At 40.4% G+C, this 23,354-nt stretch overlaps 1 long non-coding RNA gene across 1 annotated transcript in view; it reads right to left on the bottom strand.

The window, feature by feature from the left end:
• Positions 1-3,752: 3,752 nt before the first annotated feature.
• Positions 3,753-23,354, bottom strand: part of LOC145974875 (uncharacterized) — a 49,296-nt gene continuing 29,694 nt past the window's right edge. The window contains exon 3 of the long non-coding RNA XR_014439832.1: positions 3,753-4,257. This is a non-coding gene — a long non-coding RNA (uncharacterized LOC145974875). The remainder of the gene's footprint in view (positions 4,258-23,354) is intronic.

Below are 23,354 nucleotides of genomic sequence, written 5' to 3' on the forward strand. Positions count from 1 at the left end.
GAGCGCCCGGGAGAACCCGCGGGAGCCCATTCGTGGGTGAACGAAGCTCTCCGAAAATCTGCGAAGATCCTCGATTCGATACACTCGGGGTCGCGCCACCAGCGCGTCGAAGGACACGGACGGACCACCGGGACTACCTGTCGGACCGATCACAGCATCACCACCACTGTGAAAGGAGCGCGGGATCTCTCGCCTCTCCTTCTCCGTCCCTCTCCGGGAAGCGGACTCGCTCGCTCCTCCTCTCGATAAAAGTCTGCAATAAAAGAACACGTATCGCGATCGTTTTTCTTTCCCTTCTTTTTCCCTTTTTTATTTCTTTTTCTTCTTACCCTTGTCGAACGCGGCATGATCACTTACGTGCTTTTAACAGGCGGAAAATTGAGGGCGGATAGATTCGTTTGGTTTATACGCGCGAGAACGTATCAAATTGACGATTCCTCTAAGCTCGAAATCAGGGATTACACTGTCCGTTGTCGACGAAACACCACGGTCACGGGGCGTTAAACTCGCATTCAAATAGTGGTGCATTGATTTTGGATTATGAATGTTGCACCGTTGGACACTTGGCAATGGACGACACGCTGCGAATGGGAAAAATTCTCGCGGCAAAAAAAATACATTTGTAATTAAAATGTTTCATCGCGTATTCTTATTATATGGACGTTACTGTATTTATTCCATGATAAGAAAAATCCTATCCTATATGTAGGATATTATTCGTTTGGGTGCATTTCAGACTATTCCACGTTCCCTCGATGTTCGCGATGTACGTCAACAATGGATTATAGATATCTTGCATAAATATAGTTGACGTAATTCAATCCTTTCTATATGTGTATCAGTCGCATAAATATTACGTTTCGAAATATATATACATGTTCCACATACAATCTTCTTTCTCTTCACGTCATCTCGCATCGAAATCAAATATTCCGCACGTCTGCTTATTTCTCTTATCCTGTATTGTTTTTTTTTTTTCCGAAAGGCAGTATTTTTACACGGGGTCGGGTTATGGGATTACGTTCGATAGATACGGTTGTCGCCTACGATCCTTTATTTCTATGATTTCGATTTCGCATCGTTGCCGTGGACCGAACCTTTTCGTCGGTTATCGATCGACGCGGTGACTTCCAGCAATTTCGGTGGCAATGCGCGGAGAACGTCGTTGTCACGAATACAATCTGGAAATATGGATTCAGGATGCTGACTCGCGAACACCGGCTCATCGCGCGGGTGGGAAACATTACCCAGGATGGAGCGAATCGATCAGAAAATTGGACGAAATTGTTGCGCGATATAAACGTTGAGAATTATTCCCGTGCTTGTTCAACTGAAAATTCAGTGAAAATGCATTGATTTGTCCTAATATACCAAAGAGCTCTCAATTTTTTGCCTCGCTCGTATCTACGTTAATCCTGAAATACTGTTATCGATTTCGCAATAATTTCTTTCATTGCTCATGGGATATGAATTTTTCACGTGTTTAATGCCGCGCATTTAAGGATTAAATCGTACGATTGAATAATATAATTGTATCACGTGTTGAATTTAAAATATTGGAGTAGAATCGATGAAAGGTTATCGCCGATAAAGATCGAGGTAATAAAATCCCTTTCGCCCTCTCCCTGACAGTTTGTACTCAATAAAGAGGAATTCTTCGTGAAACCGGTGTAAATCTTGGCCGGAATTCGTTGAACGCGAAGGTACCCGAGATTTGTAAGAGGTCGGCGGGGGTTAGACGCTGCCCGCTCTGATTGGATTCCCTTAGGATGTTCTTCGCGGCGTGCTCTTTTCTAGTCGGTCGTTTCAGAGTTTCATAAGAATGGGACAGAGTAATCGGCTACGACTATTTTGCTTCCGCGATGAACCAGTCCGCCTTTTATTCCGTATAATGAACCTCATTCTGTGAATGCGGAGATTGTTAAAGATGCTTTAACATCCTCTTTATTTTTTCCCGAGCGTGTACTTATCATTTCTGAGCGTTCTTTGCGCATAATTGTCATAATTGAGACGAGAAAGTTATCTATAACAACGGTCTGTTAGAGCAACAAGATTTTTTTTTCCTTTTGAAGCTCAACTTTTAGAAAATATTTATAAGGGAAATGAAAAAACGTGATAAATCTCGAGTAGAATCTTTTTGCGAGAAATCAAGATGACATTTTTAAACGATTCTCGGCGATGCTGTCGCAGAGGAGACGCAGTATTGATCGAGAGATCCAAATTTCTTGGTAGAGACGCAATGCCGTCCTCCGCGCATCTCTGACCGCGTTTACGCGGAAGGGTCGATCTCGCGGAAAGGGAGAGTGAAAGAGAGGGGCGGAAGAAGAGCAGCCTCGCGGCGGTGTTTATCAGACGATATGGATACTTTGCGAATCGAACAGTTTTGAATCGTCGATGTGAGCCGAATTAGCCCGAGCATCCTCGAGCCTCTCGTGCCACGCGATCGATTCGAAATAAACCGGAGGTTTCGCGTTGCCGGCCTTCCGCCAACCTCTCCGTCTCTCTCTCTCTCTCTCTCTCTCTCTCTCTCTCTCTCTCTCTCTTCTCCCACACATGCGAAAGATCCGCTTCCCGCGAGATTCGTGCACTGTCCCATATTTAATCAAGAGCAATAGCTTGACGCAAAGTCCTGATCGCGTCTAATCCGGAGCTGACATTACGCGCGAACTGTTTTGGGATTTCCACAATTAGTCACGTGAGAGCTGCCACAGAGATACATATTCGAGCACAAGATTATGGATAAAAGAAGTTTTCGGTAATTCACTCGCTAATTTGATAATTTTGATTTTTTCACAACTGCAAGAAAATTGAGTATTTACATTTTAAATTGGAAAGCACGTTCTTTCGCTATATAATTTTTCTAGAATCTTAGAAAAACAGTCTCTATATTGTAAGAAGGGTAAACTTAATTAAAGGTTCACTTTTTCATTGAGATTTTCTATCCACTCTCCTCTCTATATATGTTTTACGTCCGACAAACTTTTGACGACTTCCTGATTGTCGGAGGAGGAGATCCTCGCGGAGATCCTTGACCTGCCTCTCAAAGAAACTGGAGAGAGATCGACTCAGGACCCGTTGTTGCTTTTTTTCTCCTTTTACGTCTTTGTACAACTCTTGGCGAGAGAGCAGATGTACTCTTTGACCTCTCAGCGGTTGTGAGTCGTCTCGTTTGTTCAAGGGCTGCCACTGCTTCTTATTCTCGCCTCACCGCATCGGGGCAAACTTTCCCCCGGGATCTCGAAACCTCTGTATGAATCGCGTCGGCTGTAATTACGGTGTTGAAAGTACGTGTTGGATTCTTTCGACAAAGTTGCTCGTAACAGACACTGTTGCTGTTTCCCCCAGGACTATAAGCGCAAACGTTTGGTCTCATCTCACGATTCACTGGATATATGTCGTTGGAACAACAGCAACGTATTGCGCTACTTTATATAACTCCCGTTATATACTGCCTCTCGTCGTCGTGAAAATTTCCGGACAACTAGACGAAATAAGGCAATCATTCTTACTTGACGTGTTCAAGGAGGGTAATAAAATATCTTGATAGATTGTTGTAATAAAAATGAAAATAATAAGACTAAAAATAAAATTATTTAATCTATATTAATTTCTTATTAATTTATTCTAATAGGAACATAATCGTTGCAAATGTAATAATTATAAATGATCTTATTGATAAAAGACTTATAGCTGTAATCTTTTTTAAAATATATAATTTAAATATTAAAATATATGTAATTTAAGCTGCACTTTTTAATTATATTTTCTTATTTTTCATACTTTAACATATTTTCTTATAAATTATTAAATTATTATAATCGCAATAGAGTCTTTATTCCCATCAATTGTGGCGTTGTAAGTTATTTCTGTAGCGCGTCGTTAACATGGGGCTCTTCGCGAGATGGTAAGAGAGTTCTCGGAGGAAACTATACCACATGTAGGTAGTCTGAAATTTTGAATGGAATCATTCATAAACACCGATGCTGTCAATTCATTCCAACAGTAGTTACGAAATCATTAATTCACAACTTGCTAGATGGCGTCTCCAATCTTTTACGCGCGTAATCTCTTGCCTGTAAAGTATGTAAAATATAAAAGTATATGTGTTCCTCTCTCTTTCCCTCCTTCTCTCTGTCGGCTTTGTCGAATGGAATTTCATATCGAGATTAGAGATCCGATGCGGCATTTCAAAGATTTATGTACGTATATGCGTGCGTAACCTACTGATGAGGCATTGGCTCTTTGTGTCGAGAGTTCCTTTTGATTAAAAAAAAAAAAAGAAAAACGATTAGTATTCGATAAGTCAAACAAAAGTAGCCGCAACCGTTTGAGTGCCAAGTAACATTTGCTCAAATGGTTACGCGTTATATATCCGGTCTACATATGTACGTGTGTATATGACTCGATCGCTCAAAGCAGCAAGAATTCCTGATCGCGGTGGAAACGATCAATCATTACGCGATGATTATACATAATGATCACCTGCCATGCATATATCCTAAGAATATTCAATGTCAAGGCTCTTAAAGTAGGCGGTACCATTCGATGTGAATATATATGCACTTCTTTTTGCGAGAAATAAATAAGAGTCAACGTTCTGCGCTTTTTAATTGCAACTGTAACTCATGAGGTAGAATTCTGTTGCATAACAATTAATTGTAAATCAATTCTAGCATAATAAAAAGATTTATTAAATTTTTCTTCACAGATTCCTTGTATTTAAAAGTGATTTATCGCGCACGTAAATATTCAGCGTGATGTTGTCGCTCTTTAAATGAAAATTCAACGAATCTCTATAGGAAACGAGAAATACAATCATTTATATTTTGCCTTAATCATATTGATCATGTCGGAGAAATGGAACCAATAGCGGTGCGCGTCTGCTTTTGCAGCGGATCTCAGTCGCGATCTGCTACTCATAAATCAATTAATTTTTGTTCGATATACGCGCCGGGACTAATTTAAATTCTTTCGGGAGTCTCTCTTCGGGATCATCGCGACGGGCCGGTAGTACTATAGGTTACAGGCTGAAAGCTCGTCCACCCGATGTCGAGCGGCGCTTAACTCGTCGGTGGGGACCGATCGGTGACTTACGGAGCCTTGGAAGAAGTGTGCGCAAAGGAGAGAGAGGAGGGTGATGGTGAATCGGGGTAGAGGGAAAGCAGACGCCACCTTAAGTATTTCTGATCGAATTCCAAATGGCTGGTTCGTCGTCTGGTCGGCCGGGAAGAATTCAAACCATGACGAGCAAATGGACGAGCCGCTCGTCGGCCGATCGAAAGGGCGCAAGAGGAAGGAAAGAGAAGAGAGAAGGCGAAATGAACGTTGTGAAAACCGCGACGCAAAAAGCCGATTGCCAATATTGGTGCTAACCAACCGTCCGAGGCTAATCGATCTGCGAACCAATCGATGAATCCTTGGAATTCCAGGAGCATTACTTTTCACTAGTGTTTTTTCCGGAAGAAATTGGCAGAATCGCGAGAAACGAAAATTTTATTCTCCCCTTTATATAAAAATAACTGATGAAAGTAACTGATTAAAAGTCAGGTATATTAAATAAAAAAATCTAAAATATTTTTTAGTAATCATCGATGATAGTAAAATATTTCGTGTATACTTTTGAATAAATTTTTCATAGCATAAGACTTTTACGAGGTAAGCTGATTTATAATAGAAGCGGCCGTGTTTAATGTCTTATCAGAGATCGCATTTCTGATGTGTTTCTTCGCTCCATCTTTCGATTCACGGATCAAATGATCTATCTATGTTTAAATTTGACGTAAACATTCGTAGTCCCTCGAGTCATATTACATTTGCGGGTCAAGGAGAGGCAATTCATTTTGCGACGTGCCATGGCTGGCGTTATTTGAATTTGATATAAATTCAGATCCATAAGGCGCGCTGACTTCTAATCGATAATAATATTAATGACGGCATGTTTGGACGATGTTCGGTATCGACACCCTCGTAACGACATATAGCATTCCCCTTTGTTCGTTGCGTGCAACTTTTGTCGTGCCATCTGAGGGATTCATTTTGCATAGAATGCAGCGGCGCGAGAAACGAATGGGAATTATAAAAAGATGACATGCAACGCGGTCGTATCCGATATTAATGACAGGGACACGTGTACCGTTTGATAAAAAAAAATTAATATCTTTTTATTTTTATATTTGTATTTAAAATAAAAATACGATTACGTATCGTGCAATTAACAAGAAGACAAATGCGAACTGTTTCGGAAGGAGGAACCAGAGTGGCCATTTTGTGTCCCATTGGCTTGTAATAACCGCCACCAAGCGCATCGCGTGCAAGCTAATGAGAGTAATCACTTAATAAAGGCGGCCCGGCATCGCGTGACGCTCTACGCGCGCATAACCGAGAATCAATATTTGATTTTGAGGTTTCGCCGATACAGGCGTCCTTCCTTTTGTCTTGCTTTTATTTCTCTTTTTACTATTGGACGAACGAACGAAGACAGAATCGGTACTTTTACGTATGAATGGCATTCTATGGGAATAATGATTATTTCATTCTTCACCAAACAATGAAATAGTCTTCCTTTCTTCCGGAACGTATGCAATCGCACAAAGTAAATAAATAAATCGGAAGAAATAATAAAAAGAAATAATCGTCATAAATTCGCAAACTCTTGGAGTGCAAAAGTGATTCAAATAAATTATAATAATTTTTGTTGGTTGCTATTTTCACAAACCGTGCTTGAAACTTTGATACCGTGATGAGTGCTCGAGGGGCAAAAACAACACGTTAAAAATTATACTTGTCCGTTTCATTCCAAGAAATTTAAAAGTTTTTGTAACACAATTATTATATAAATATTTAAACGTTTAAAATTAAAATTAAAAACTAAAAATTTTTTGCTTAATAAAAGATTCATTAAAGAATTAAGAATTTGTCAAGGATATCATTTATAAATTTCGATCAAAGCATTTAAATTTGCAAACTCTTGAAGCAAAAATAATTTATATAAATTACAGTAATTTTTGTTGTTTTCAAACCATTTTAAAAATTTTGATCTTATAAATCAAACTTGAGGGATGAAAGTAACGATTTTAAAATTCTACTTCTCTTCGTTTCATTCTACTTTGACATGTAAAGTCAAATACCGATGCTATTCATTATTCTACGTTGTTGAAACGTTTGACAACCCGTTATTCCTAAGAAATCGCACGCGCATCCAACTTTTTCCAATCCCGCGTCCTGGCAGTCGACTCTCTTATTCGCATGCGGTTTTTATTATTATTTCGCGGCGATGAGATCCGGTAACGATCAGTTCCCACATGGTGAAATTAGCATCGTGGCGTCATCAGTCACTCGTTTTGACACACCGAAAATAAATAGTCCGACCGATTCGGCGTAAGCGAGATAGGAGGGAGCAAAAAAAAAGAGGTAACAGGACTCGCGTTTTCTCCCGTCGCAATCGTCAAGCTCTGCGAACGTAACGACATGCTACGTAACGACGAATATCCCGTGAAAATCCGAATGCGCGAGCCGCGCGGTGTGAATTTTCCACGCATGATCGCGCCTCTCCATCGATCAAATTCGGCGACGCTCAAGGAAACGGCGAGAGACGCGTCGGCCGAATTGGTTTCGAGTGGATGCGATCGAGTCCAGAAATCCATTTGTCATCTCGTGCGTGCAGGGGCCCGAGACGCGATCATTTTGCTTCCGAGAGGAGACGGGCCTTTTTTTACGAAAAGGTCGCGAAACCCTCTTACGGTTTTTTCTCGGGCTTTAATCAACGATTTTTTTTTCTCCGTGGAATCGAGGAGAACGTGGAAACGACGGGATGTTCGATCGACGATTCATCAAGATATTTCGACACTTTTGGAAAACTATCATCAAGAATTTTCAAAAGTAAAATAAAAATTCGCAAGACTACCAACATATACAATAGATTTATTATTACTTTCAACTACTTTTTTTATCTTTTTCTTTAATCGATATTGTTAGGAATCAAGGAATTATGTAATATTAACGGAAATATATTGCGCGGTTGGAAAGCAAGGGATAAACGTGGCCGCGAACAATGGTAAGAAAGAGTTGGTACGGGAAAAAGGGCCCTGGAGGGAGAACGGGTACCAGGTGAAAATCAAATTTTCATCCAACCGGTCCGTACAAAATTTTAATTTGACGTCTGAAACTGACGACTGAAGGGGTAAAAGTGCGAGAAGGGGTGATTATTTCACCCCTTGGGAAAAGATTTTTACGTATAATGCGCGTATATATTCGAGACAACGTGCGTCGCGGGCGAAAGGGTGAGACCTTTACCGCGGCGCAGAGGGGTGAAATCGTAGAAAATGATAAACAGGATGAATCTTATTCAAATAGAGAGACAAGATCCTGGATTTAAACGGGGAACCCCGGGTATTCCTACCGGGTGTCTAGAACCGCGGGATATACCTGAGTCCTGGGAAAAAGGTACGGGACTTTCAACTTTTCTAGAGTTTTTTTACCAAGCACCAAGGGGTCAAATAAAGTGGTAGGATTTAAATAAAGGAGAGTATTCCATCGCGCTAAAAGGTCTATCCGTTGTCTCTCTGCGGCAAAAAGAAGCGGAATAAATAGCGGACGATACAATAGAATGGTAAAATATTCGTTATTTTTAGGATTCCCAAGTGTAATATATTACAATATTTTATATAAAAAATAAATGGTAAATGTATAAATAATAATAATAATAATAATATTATTATTATTATTACTATTATTATTGTTAAATTATTATTATTACCTTTAAAATTATAATGAAATAAAAGTAAAATTGTCGTAATCCTCGATATTCTTTGTCGTCGGTATAAATTCAATCGACAATACCAGCGCGAAACCGACATCGATGCAGGATCAACGTCTGCTTGTAGACAGTATCAAGATCTAGCGTCAAACTCGATCAAAAGCTGCGAGCTCGTAAACCAGACTGTGACCCGAGATAGAGCTCAAAGGCACGAAAGTGGAAGAGAGAGAAGGAGAAAAGGAAAAAGTGGAAGAGAGAAAGAGAGAGACAGAGGCAGAGTTAGTTGAAGAAAGAGAAAAATCAGCCGCGAAGGAAGGGAAGACGAGAAACTGTGACGCAATCCGAAAATCTCTAGAGAAAATACAGCTGGCAGTTTTCGATAGTCAGGTAACGGCGAGGTTCCGCCATTCTGGAAGAAGTTGGCATCGCGGGAGGAAGAAAGAAGAATAAGCGAGCGGAGGGTGGGGAATAAAAGGGGGGGAGAGAGTACGAGATGTCATCTCGCACAATTTCTTTTTTTTCTTTTTTTTCGGTTGTAATCGCAGAGATCGCTCGCCATTCAAGGGGTTGCGCGACGCTTCTGAAAGGGTTCTCGCTGGAAGGGTACGATATCCCCCCTCCCCCTCCCCTCGTTGGTTCGCCCGCTCTCGTCCTTCCTTCCACGACGCTGCTACCTGCCCAACTGTTTTCGATTCTCGGGTTACTAAAGACGCGGAAATCCAGAAATCGCGAAGGGCCCGGGACCAGGAGAGGCTAGACGAGAGACCCTTTTCGTAGGGTTGCGTAGAGATCGTGAATGGTCCCGCGTAGCGAGGACTCACCTCCTCGCTCCTCCTCGCGACGGTCCTTCTCCATCGGGAACCCTCCGTCCGCGCGCGTTTCGGCTCTTCTCTCCTCTTTCACGGATATACCCGGGGTCCTTAACCCCTTTCTTCTGTCAGCTGCCGCGCGCGTAACAGCTGTACACCCTGCCGCGGTCTTAAAACCTGTGTTTCTAAGCGTGATCGTGCGTGGGTATATAACCGTTGTCGTTCTCGCAGCGTGTCGTGTCACTGATACCGGCATTTGCGTCGATAATGTTCTCTTCAAAAGACGCAATCTTTCATCTCTGCGACACAATCTCGATCTTTGTAGAAGTGCCGTTCATTAACATTGCTACTTTTCGGTAACAAATTAAGATTCTTGTTTTAGGTACGTTCTACTTTTTGCGTGCGCTCGAGAAAATAATTTTCAATTATTTTATTTATCAAACTCGAATTATCTTAACACGATATTTACTTGTACGATCGTGACTGGCTCAATTAACGAAAGTAACTTTATTAGGAGATTTATGTTCGAGACATGTATCTACTTTAAATGGATCGTATACTTATAGAGATGTAGTTGATAACGCTAACGGATTCTACAATATTTTCTATTAGTTGTATCAAGTCAATTTCATTCTTTTCGACAAGTCAATTAAAAGATAAGGACGTCTTGCCTGTCTCCAGAGATTATGCGATTCACATTCTCATAAATTAAATTATATATACATTTCGACATATATTAATCACTTATACATTTATTTTTCTTTAAAAGTTTAACACATTTTTCTTGATCGTTTCTAATATCGTGAATAATTCCAAAGGAAGGTTGTCACAAAAATGATATATTTTTACGCATCATGAGGAAAAAATCTTGGGATCACTTATTCTCCGACTATATCACCGATATGTCAATACCAAGCGTCGTGCATATAAACATTTCGCGTCTCTGCTTCCATCGTGGCTGAAAAATCTCGAGTCACGGCTCTACGCCTCCACGACGATCTCCCGTCCAAAACGTGACTCGCGTGAAATTCTTAAGATCTTACAACGCGCGACAAAAAAATCCTGTTTCGGGGATCGTCGATCGGCTTAGCGTCGTCTATGGAGCGAGCGGGCGTGAAAGGAACTGCTTTCAAAGGAGGAGTCATCGTAAAAATAGATTCAGATAATAGAAAGTACCGAATGCGTACGCGTGTCAGATTGAAGGGGGAATAAAGTACGAATCATGTAAGAATTCATAAGCGATACGAGTCGCATAAAAGTGTACCATGAGACGGGATGAGATTACGTCAACGTGAATAGCTTTGCAACGAAAGTAACTTTTAAGAGAAAAAAGAGGGAAATTTGGCAAAAATTTATTTATAATAAAAAAGTATCACAAATTTACTATTCTTGAGACAATCTCATTTTGCGACACGTAAATCTCAATGAATTTTTTTTGAGACGATGAAGTCATTCTCTCGTAGAAAAAAAGACCAGCTTTGTGTGTGGCAAAAATTGATTTATAATTAAAAATATTTTTTTTCCCCGGAAACGTGTACGAGACCACTTTTTGAAGTATCACAAATTTACCATTCTCGAGGCATTCTCATTTTACAGCACGTGTAAATCTCGATGAATTCTTTTTTTTAAGATGATGAAATCATTCTCTCTCATAGAAGGCGATTTGTCATAGTGTCAGTGCGCACAGCGTATGCTAAAAACATTTTTATCCTCGTAATTCCCGGAGGCTTTTGGAGAGCAAAACCCGCCCGATGAGATAGCGTCTCCTTGAGAAACAGCAGACTTCGAAGATCCCGTGCCCTCCACTAGATCTCTTCGACCATTCTCGAGACACAAACGCGCACATGGCCCCTCATTCGGGAGATTCGACTCGTTCGGTTCAACTTATCGAGCATCCCGTAATTTTAGAATTACAAATATGCCGATTACAGTTCATTGAACCTTCTCGCATTTTTTAGAAAAAAATTGATACAAGCAAACGTGCGATATTTCTGTCTGTATTTATATCTGTCATTTTTCGGGTAATAAATAACGTAACTCTATTAAAAATTACTTTTAATTATTTGTAATTTTCTTATAAAAATAAGTAAAATCTTTAAAAATATAGTTTACAATATTTCCTTCTATTATATATACAATTTACTTATATATCCTAGCACGTTTATATCATTTTATTCAACTTAATAATTATTGATCGTCGAGCTCTATAAGTCAAGAAGGATCGTCGAAAGCCAGGCAAATTAAGAGTCAAGAGTGGAGAGAGACATAATTTTCTCGCCTGGTTCACACGAGCTGGCAAACCTAAGAGGGTGTTTTTTCCGTCAACTTTTTCTTTCACGTGTCGTCTCCCGCACCCTTGGAAACGCGCGATTGAGCGCGTTACAGGTTGTGGGAAGTAGGGTAATTTTGAAGAGTGGATTGCGAGGCGACCCTCGTAATTTAATGCACAAGTTGCACTCGGAACATATTTAAGAGTAAGCTTCACGCTTCCGCTTGTCGAACGGAGGAGATTCGGTTTCGGTAATTTGCGCCGGAACTTCCGCGATCCGGGCAAACGTGATCCCCCCTCCTTGTACGATCGGCGACAAAAGAAAAGAACCACCGGTGGTAAATCCTCGATTCGAGTAAATCTTAGGGCGCCTTAACGATTCGCGCGACGATTAATCATCCTCGCTTTTATACTACTGATCGTGCACCGATCTATCTCTCTCTTTCTCTCTCTCTTTAATTTCTTCTTTCGTTTTTCAGATTCCTCGATAATTTTTTCTTACCTCCTCACACCTCTTACCCCCTCCCTTCTCGTTCTCGCGAGATTTGTCAACCGGTTGGAAGGGGTTTCTTTCGAATCCATCGATCAGCCGATACCGGTAAAGGAGTTTCAGGATGGCGTGAAAATCTTAATGATCGAAAGGTATGAGAATCACTTTAATAGTTTCTTTTTTTATTTTCGTTTTGAAAGACGGGATGGACCTATAATATTTTCCCAAAGTAACAGACGTTAAAGCAGGTGCTCTATGCGAGAAGTTGGATGCTCGAAAAAGACGAGATTTTTTTCTTAAATTTTAATCTTTAATATTAACTATTAATGTAATAAAGAATGTTATATGATTTTTCGAAAATCTTGACTGTTTGGCACCTGCGTTTTTCTATGCTACATATGCTATAATATTCCCATGGCGAATTCAAGCTGACAAATAGTGGCATGATCTGCTTTACATGTCTTTCTTTGAAGTGCGATATTCTCTAATAATTATTTATTTGTTTTAAATAATTATTAGTTTGTATGATTAATTAATTTTAAAATTCATATTCAATAATAAAATTCAATAAAATTCAATAATAAAATATATTTCGTAATGTATTTTAATTAAAAAAATATTTTAGTAGCGAAACATAGAAAGGGTTTTTTTCATGTATGTATTTTGTATATTATTTTTGTATATATTCTATATATTATTTACTGTATATCGTGAAAATTTAACGCAATTTCATTTTAGATTCAATCTATCAAATATAATTTTGCTAAAATCTTTAATACTACAGCAAATGCAAATCTATTCAATAACATACGATTTAAATTTTTATATACATATATCTCCTCGAATCGAAATTTTTCTCCTATACTTTTCATTCGATTTAATATCTTTAAGCAATCAGATCATATTTTATTTTGAAACTAATTATAGTTACTATTAAAAGTTCCTTTTTTAATTTTCACGTGGGAAATTACTTGTTTATTACTTGTCTATAAAAATCTAGGAACAAAGTAGGTATTCAATTTCTAATTTATAAATGAAACTAAGAATTCTCTAGAATCCATAAATCGTGAAAAAATGGAGATTGAAAATAGGAGCAAAATTACGATTCGAATTAATTTTATTATTAATTTTATTATTGTGATTATATATATGTATATTCATTGTTCTATTTACTCAAATATTTCAATTGAGCCATTTGATTTGCCGTAAATTCATATAAAAATGCAAAGTGTTTATAGGCCTATTGTTTTTTTTTTTTCAAAATTTTTCCAACTCGAGATTGGACTTTGTTTTTGACTTAAAATAAAAATTCATGACATATAAATGACAAATATGCAAGTTTTCAGATGGATAGAATTAATATTTTAAAATTTTCACCCATATAAAAATTTTAATTTTTACTCTTATAAAAAGTCCTTTATTTTACCGGCCATTTTGGAACGGTCCATCTGAAAAAATTACAAAATTCGTAATCGAAGCATCATAAACTTTATTTTAAGCCGAAAATTAAGTCCAATCTCGAGTTGGAAAAATTTTGGATAACAGTTGTCCGCGCCCTTTAGTTTACCAAATATACATACGACGTTAATCGAGTCACTATAAAGCGTTACCTGATGTCGCGCTAAATGACATGCCTGTCTCATATTTCTTCTCCGCGCGCACCCTCCGAAAAGCGGCGAAAAAAGTATCGGGGCTACACCGCGACGAGGAAAGAAGTTTTTATCGTGCCGGAAGTCCTGCTGATCCAACTAACTCTCGAAGGACGACAATCCGTCCGTAACCCTTCTTAAATCTTTTTTCTTTTCTCAAATACGTCCCACATTGTCGTGGGAACATCGGGGGAAGGCGCGAGTGCGAGCGTTTTAGGCGAGGGACGCGGCGACACAAACCACTGCTATATTTAAATTTCATCTCCGACGAGGAAAGCCAGAAATGATAAAAGTAGACGCCTTATGGCACGCAGGATGGCAGGCATATCCTATCGCTTTTTGCTTTGTAATTGCTCTCTAAATAAAAAATTTCGAGCTATTAATTAAAATAGATCGAAACTATCAATATTAATTAATCAATAAGTTAAAGAGTGATAATTGAGGAAGTGACGATAATGATTTTATAGGCAAAAAGTGTCGGCGGTGATTTTTATCGAATATTTATTTAATCGAACGCAAATTAGACGATCGCACTTTTCTAAGCGAGGAGGGAGGGAAAGATATTTGCGCCGATCACATAGGATGATAAAGAACGCTGGTATTTTTTCGTAGGCAGATTTCACGATTAGAGAAAGCTTGGAATCTGATAAGATAAAAAAATTTGTAAAAAGTAACAGAAACTCTGGTATTTCGCATTGTAATCGGTCTTCAGACAGTCAAAATCGGTCTTTGCATTTTATCCAACGAGCGATTTGTTAAACGTCTCCAGTGAAGAAAGTATGTTAAAAAGTGAAATATATTAAAAATACTTTTTTTAACATTTCGTTGTATGTTCAATAAATCGAAAAATCTTAAAAATATTTAAAATCGTGATACAAAAATAGTGATAAGGATCCCGCAAGAGAAATCGATCGATGGCGCGACGAGAATAATCCAAACACCGATCTATCTATCGCGTATCCTGCGCGAGGACCTTGGAGAGAGCCACAGCTGCATCCTTGCACCGTTCCGTAGAGAAGGTGAGGAACACACAAACATATAATATGATCTAACAGGTCGTACTACTGCAGCTTCATGCGAATTTTGATCCACTCATATAGATTTCTCTGCACATTTGGCGAACTGCATATCGATAAAAACTCATCGTGTTGCTCTCTTATTTTTACGTTTTTATTTTATCATTCCTCCCTAGTAGTCATTTCAAAATAAACTTTTTTTTAATTTCACATTATTTTAGTTTTCACTTAATTTTCAGTTTTTGAAAATATATATTTTATTTAATTATATATATTTTTTTTATTTATATATAATTTAAGTAGGAGAGAGAATAAATTTATCTTAATATAATTTACTCATATTTTATCGTAGACTTATCACGTGTTTTTTTTTCGTCAGAAATAATATTGTAATATTTACTTGAAAGCTTTTAAAACGCTGAATAATCATGTTCAGCAATATCACATCTACTAAAGTAATCAATAATAATGGATTTTATCGAGATTATTTGTGCGTTTCGATCGCACTGTTACAAATTCACGATCGATTTGGCGAAGGTTGCACGACCGAGGTTGATCATCACTGCGGGTATTCAGCGATTCAGGGTCTGTTGGGCCCTTCTACGATAATTACACGGTACGAGCTGCGAGTCGGCCCAGGAATATATATGTTCGATCGGCCGGTTTTTGAATTATTTGAAAAGAGACAGACCCTGGTATAACCGCGATATTATGGTATCGCGATTCTCCTCCTCCTCGGACCTTCGATCCCTTTCCTTCTTTCTTTCTCTATTTTTTTCTCGTTTTAACAGACCGTCTCTCCTTTCTTTCTTTCCTTCTGTTTCTGGACTCTCGATGAGAAAATCGCGAGTAGACACAATTCAGAGAAAAACCAAAACATAGAGCGGTTTCTATAATCATTCTTTCGATAGAAAAAATTGAAACAATGAGAAACAAATCGAATAGATAATTCAATAGTAACGATTCGACAAAATCCATGATCGCACTGCTGTAGATGACGCGACAATGATAGAGAAAGATGTAGTAGGTGTTAAAAGTACATGACCCAGTCATCGATTATGTATAACGGTCGATTAGATTAGATAGCGCGATGCTGCGATATCAGATGAAAATAAAATGTCGCAAGTGTCTCTATATATCCACTATAGTTTGATACTTTGTAATGTTTACTACGCGAAAACGCAGAGAGTGATAACAAGATTAGAATCTACGAATCAGTTTATACGCGTAAGCGTACGTATCGATATTATCGCAATCTGTTACCAACTTTCCATTTCTGTTATCATTTATATTTGTAAAGAGGCATGATAATTTGATGACAATATTCTATTTAAGGACGTTAAGATTTCATCTGGTTACGCCATAACGATACGCATTTCAAGATTTTGCGCGGGCCACTTTTCATTTGTTTCATTCGCACATATTTTCAATTATATACAACGGAATTAAACTAATTAAAATAATGAAAAATAATAAAACAAATAATAAAATAATAAAATTAAAATAATTCTCTCAATTTTACGCCACTGGTCAAAAAGAATGGCCACGTCGTAATTCTTTTTGCCGAGATATAATCCGATATAATCCGAGATATATACGTATAGTCCTTTGGCTCGCAATTAGCTAATCTCCGATCTCGATCATCGGGGAAGACTGAAATGCGATTTCGGGCCGCGATCGTGCGTTATTACGTGCCTCGGCAAAAACAATAGCTGCGAAACGAAACTACATCCGCTCGCGGTTGCGGATGTTATAATTTTGAATTGGCATAATTTTCTGCTGCCGAAGGGAGGCCGGGGCCCAGCTTTTCGAACACGGTACAAAGAAACATATCGAGGGGGATGATCGATATATAAAGTCGTGTATAGAATCTATCTCGAGTGAATCTATTATGTGCAAAATCTTATTAAATTATTAAGAAAAATAGATATAGAGAGATAATACGGAAAATTGAAGAAACTAAAAAATTATCATGATTATAGTTTTTTAATTCCTTCGAATTTCACATATATCTCGTGTATTATCTTTTAAATAATTTTATTCGCCAATAAAAATTGACAAGGAAATCGATGTAACTGGGCAATAAAATTGTGTTGAGGACAAGAAATATATACATCTTCAAAATGTATTAATTATTATTAAATATATTATTCTGGCCGCTCGTAGATTCTTCATCGAAACGTGGGCGCGCTCGTGCTTTCGTTGCGTCGTAGAAAAAAAAAATCCTCGGAGAATAGACGCTCGCATACGGATAATGAAACGAAAGAAGAAACGTAATAAATGAGCGATAGAATAAGAGAAAGAGAGGAAGAGAGGGAGGGGGAGGAGGAGAAAGAGAGATAGAGAAGGAGAGACGGAAAGAACAGTTGGCGGGAGGGCGAGGGACGAGAGAATCGGCATTGGCAAAAGGCATAGGCACCGGGGCGGCGAAGATCGCAACAAATGACTGTGTTTAAACTTGAACGTGACAAAATTTAAAAATCTCGCCTGCGGCCCGCGCGAGGTACGGGGCTAAGGCCCGGCGTGCCTCCAGGATCGGATCTACACGGTGGAGAGGAGGGAGGGGGAGGGGGAGGGGGACAAAGCGGAAAGAGGACATCGGCCCGGGGTGGCGGAGGATAAAGGTCCATCTTGATCTCGTTCTCTCTCTCTCTCTCTCTCTCTCTCTCTCTCTCTCTTTTTCTTTCTCTCTCTCTCTCTCTTTCTCGCTTGTCCTTCTCGCCCGTGTTTTTTTCCTTTCCGCGCTCGCGTTTTGCTATGCCCTCTTGGTGTGTTACCCTCGTCCCTTTCGCTCTTGTTCCGGCGCGCGCGTTTGCGCCGCGATACGAATTGTTTTGCTCTCGTTTACGCGAAATTGGCTGTAATTGCGTGCGCGCGAGACGAGACGGGATAGGATGGGACGGGGGGGATGGAAAGGGACCGGTCCAAAGCGCATTTTACAAATGTCGAGGCTGTGTTTAAGCTATCCACCTCCATTTCTGGCCCGTGTATCCCGTGCAGTCCCATGCTGCACGGAAATATTTCGACCGTGTCGATGCATGGCTAATGTTTTGCCGTACAAATCGCTCTCGCGCGCGTGCGGGACTTTGAAGGAGTATGCGACGTTTTTATCGATATTTTAAGCGCAAAAGAGTCGATACATTAATCGATATTCATCTGCAAATCTCTTTACAATTTATGATGATTCAAATTTCGATTTATGTCGCTTTTAAAATTATATTAAATAATGTCAAAAAACTTCATCAACCTCTAAACACTTATCCCTTGAACTATTTTCATCTTGAAATACATTAACGATGACCGACGATGATTAATTAATTTTCCAGTCCGATAGTCATCGCCGTCATCTATTTCGACATTTTATTTCTCGAAATTTTCTTCGCGTAAAGCAACGAAAATCAGAAACCAGTTTCCTCGAGTCGCGGGACAGACATGCCGCGAGGACTTGTAACAGCAGAAAAATATCCTCCCACCGGTACATAGTCTTGGTTTGGAAGCCTCTGCGTCGACGAAATGCCACGACTGGGCAATTAATCATATTTCGAAAATCATTCCGGCCGCCGAGATCTGGCCAGAAAGATAGAGTCTCGAGAGCGCCTCGAAACTCCAGAGTCATAGGGAGCCACTATACAAATGCGGGGTGCTTGACCGAGCCAAACTCTTTCTCTTCGACAACTTCTTTTTTCCATCAATACATTCCGCTCCTATGGCGCGAGGGAAAGAAAAATTCGATTCGAACCCTTTCGTTAAACTCGGCGAGCCATCGAGACGAGAATTGTGAAACTTTTATTCATCGTAATCTCATTCAGAGAATAAGACGTGGGATGGGAGTATCGTTCTTTGCTACCCTTGTAAATATCTCTGTAATTATATATTTTCAATTATTACAAGGACATCTTTATTACTGTGTGATAATTTTGGAATAAATTTCCATTTTATTTTCATTCTTCATTAAACAAGTCTTAAAAATTAAAAAAACATTAATATATAATATATAATATATATTAAATCATATATATTATATCACATGTATGTATCTCTGTGATTACTGCAATTTGCAACATACGCAACAACTGGGCGCGTGTAACCTTTAGAAAGATATTCCGCAAACTGAATGAAATGTATTATCTTTATCCTGGGGCGGAGAATCGAGCGCGAAACTCGAGAAGATGATACGAGTAATAAGAGCGACGATCGGAAGAGAGAAAAGGGGAACGTTGGAAAGAGGAGAGATGCGAGAAAGAAAGAAAAGGGAGAAAGAGAGAAAAGGGAGAGGAGGAGAAAGGAAGGAGGGGAGGGGAAGGAAGGGGAGAACGGAGGGCAGAAAGAAAAAGGGACTTTCTGTTGTGCGTGATGTATTAGTTTTAAGGCATATGGAGAGCCGGCTCTCGGCCTCGTGGCTATTACAATGCGTCGAGGCTCTCGAGTTCGAGATATCTCGAATCGGAGCGCGTTCGATTCATTTAAGAGATAACATCTTTCGTTCGAAATATGAATATTATATTATAAGCGCGGTCGATGCTGAGTTTCTCTCCCCCCTTTCATCCTCCCCTTTCTCGAGACGAGCCGCCAACCTCCCTCTTCCTCCTCTCCCTCGCAAGTCTTTATAAGTCCTTTGCTCCAGTCTGCGCCCCACTCGCGCTGCCATCTTCATCTTACTTTTTCTTCCTTTTCATCTTTCACGCTGCCAAAGCGAATGCCTGCATTATGAGAGGAACTCGGCTTCTCGCTGTTACCTCCGAATCTAACGATCTTCGCGAATGGCCGGAGTAATCGATCGACACGAGAAAAGGGAGCGACTGCGACTCGCAGTGTTTAACCCTTTCATCCTTTCGTGCGGCAGGGCTGTGTATCGCGAGATGGGATCGATCGTTCCGATGCGAATCAAAAGTTGCTCTTGTATTAATATTGTAGGTTTTCTCGATAATCGATGAGACGACGCGTTAGAGAATTATAAAATGAGCAGAGATGGTATAATTTGAAGAATGACACTTTGCAGCGTCTCCAATAAACACGGCGAAAAGTTTGTCGATGGTCGGTCGTCCGGGGAAAATTACAGCACGGATAAACGTTACGATGTAACGAGATAATGGATACGAGTTCGCGGACGGCGAAAAACGGATCGCAAGAAGCGCGCATCGCGGTCAAGGCGCAAAGTGCCTAGAGAGAGAGAGAGAAAATCGCAGGATGTAGACGAGATAATAATAATAGACGATCGTGTATTACAAACTATAAACGTCAGGCCGAGTGCGTCTCGATATTTTATTTTCTGCGGGGGTCGCGCGAGTGTGTGCGAGCGCGAGAAGGACTCGGAGACTCACGGTCTCTTGACTTTATTTTAAACGTAATGACTTTACCGCAGGCCCTTAAACGACATTCTGATCGTGCGCGTATTCCTTCTTATTGTTACGAGAGAAGGCGGGTAGAGAGGAAGAATGAGAGAGAGAAAGAGAAAGGGAATGTTCTCGCCGTAACTTCAGCAGTCGAGTCGCTCCGCGGATGGAACACGGAGGGGGGGCTGAAAGTAGGCGGACGAGTTATTAGAATTTAGATTGAAAATTAGAGATTCTATATTTTTTTAAACTCTCGCTTCCTACCGCGTCCGATGTGCGATCGTAACGTACGATCACGCTCGCGTTCCCCATTGCACTTTCGGGTAATTGACGAATTTTCGCACGTCCCTTCGATTTTCGAATCGGTTTCGAGCTATTCCTACATGTTTTACTCTGTAATTTAATTGTGAATTATTATATTTAATTATATTATATTATATTAAATTATACTATATTATATTATATTAAATAATTTTATTGTATTTCATTATTAATAAAGAAAAAATAAACATTCCATAATGACAGATTTAGCGATACTTTAATTAAATACTTCTCGCTTGTCAATATGCTTGTCTATGCATATGTGTTTTCGTTATATATTTTGCGATATTTGAATGACGCTTAAGGGGATGCAATCCCAGAACGCAAAATAAATAATTCCGATGATAATAATAATAATAACTTAACGCGCGCGTATATAAATCTGGATCTCGATATAAATCCGCATTTATTTATTTATTATTAATGCGTTGCGCACGTACGATAATTACTTTCCTTTCACATCCTAGAAATATACGTTGCCCCGAGCAAATCGGACTACCAACGCGTCCCTTTCTCCCCTTCCATCCCTCCCGTTCTCGATCTCCCGCGTGAGACAGTCGGAGCATCGACATACGCGCGGATAAATTGCTCTCGGGGGGTAAATTCTATGGTCGAGAGAGAAAATTTCGCTGGTCAAATCAAACACGGCCCGGTAATCAGTGAGCTTTACGGTGGTACGCGTTCGATCGAGCATCTTCTGCAAGGTTCCTTCTCCCTTTCTTCTCTCTCTCTCTCTCTCTCTCTTGCTCTCTGTCTCTCTTTTGCCGAGTTATTAGTAGGAACGGGACTCGGAGGGCCCTACGATTTCTCGCGTAGCGTGGTTTTACCGTGTCCACACGGAGCGCGATCGCGTACACGTGTGGGTCGGTGAATCGGGCCTAAGCCCGATCGTCGTACGCATTATTTGATACACGCACATGTACGAGCGCGGGAGGCGCGTACGGGCGTTGGTGTGCGCGACGGGGCCCCCGTATTGTCCTCGTATTGGTGGGGTACGAGGGGATGGAGCGACGGAGGGAAACGGGATCGAGAAAGGGTCCGCGCGGAGAGAGATGGACGCCTCTCTTCCCTCCTTCTCCCTCCCCCCTTTGTTCCCCTCGCGGACCGCGCGCGCGGCACTCGTTCATTTTTTACTTTCAAAAATCATGACGATGCTCATTTTTCTGACTCGTGAAGAATTCTTCAAACTGACGTGTAACCAAACGTAGCGCTCCGGGTTTTAGGTGGGCGGGAGCGCGCGGGGGTACAAGGGCAGAGAGGAAGGGCGCAGGGATGAGGAGGGGGGAGGGGGGAGGGGGACGCGGGGCCCTTCGGGGCCGGAGGCTCGAAATTCTCCACCTATGAACACGATTACGAGATGTTACTTTTCTCGTCTCTTTCAGCATCCCTCTTCGCTTCGTTCCTCGAAATGCCGAGCTCTCTTGTCGAGTTTCTATCTTTTTCTCCTTTTTTTTTTCTTCTATACGGCATTGTGTTGATCTTTACGCTCGTAAGGTACTTTTTTAAATTGTATTAATAAAACAATTTTAATTAAAACTGTCGCGACAAAATTGATCGATTGGCCCTCTCGACGGGGATTTCATTATAAACTCGATCCTCGCTCTATTAGCTTTCGCGCGCTTACCGATGGAAATCTTTGTCGAACAGATGACTCTCCTTCGGCATCTGGTAATCCTTGGGGCATTACCGTAGTTATGATTATTTGGACTTGTTCCTTTTGTTATGCGGCCCCGTAGAGCTGAGAGCGGCGGGGCCCATTGTCCGATTATTTGAATATCGAACGTATGCGCGGACGGATGGGAATCGATTCGTGGGGCCTAATGGGGATTACACGGGCAATCTTGCCTTTGGAAAGACCCTGCCCTCCGTCTCTCTCTTCCTTCACGGACGTCTCTCTCGCTGCCTATCGTTTCTCCGAATCCTTGCGAGACATCTCGTTTATCCGACGAGACGCGAATAAAATTTGGCGGATGTCATCTCGCGAAGAATCATCTTTTTGTACTCGTCCTTATTTTAAAGTCGAATAATTGGATTATATAAATATTGCTTAGATCGGAAAATTAATTGTAAGCTATTAATATTATTTTAAACATCGATTGTTGATCCGTCGAGGCGCTATTAAGTGCACTCGAAATTTTTCATACGAGATGCCTCAACGTCGACAATACGGCAGGCACGAAATATCACTCTAATGTGATTAATACAAATTCGCGAGTTAACCTTGGATTTCGGGCACGACGAGATTTCGTCCGTTCGCGAGTATGAGAAATCACCCTTCGCATTCTCTCCTTTAGAAAAAGCGAGGCCTCGTCGAAGCCACCTGACCGTGATGAATCACTTACGTGTCCGGATCTCTTTTGCCTCTCCTCCCCCGAGTTCTTGGGACGCGTGATATTAAGCGGCGTTGTATTTTGCGACGAAAATCGTCGCAAATCGCTCGCTCGCGATGTAAGGCTCTCTCTCGAGGTGCGAGACTCTCCGAATGTACACGCATGTCCGAAGATTAATTATTCCGCGGAAACGATGGTGGTCCGACGAAACGCGGATCTGCGGCCGATAAATAAATAAAATCCGATGGGCCTCGCTGAATGCCTCGTTATCGCATTTAAACAATGCTCGCCGGGATGATAAATAACCTGGAACAATGACGGCCGCGCAGAAGTAGCTCGCAATTACGAGTCAATCAATGCATATTCATATTCGAACGAGCGT

Source organism: Camponotus vicinus, unplaced genomic scaffold (assembly GCF_025532165.1).
Source record: "Camponotus vicinus isolate PSW18456_S1 unplaced genomic scaffold, iyCamVici1.0 SCAF_7, whole genome shotgun sequence".
Taxonomy (NCBI): Eukaryota; Metazoa; Arthropoda; class Insecta; order Hymenoptera; family Formicidae; genus Camponotus; species Camponotus vicinus.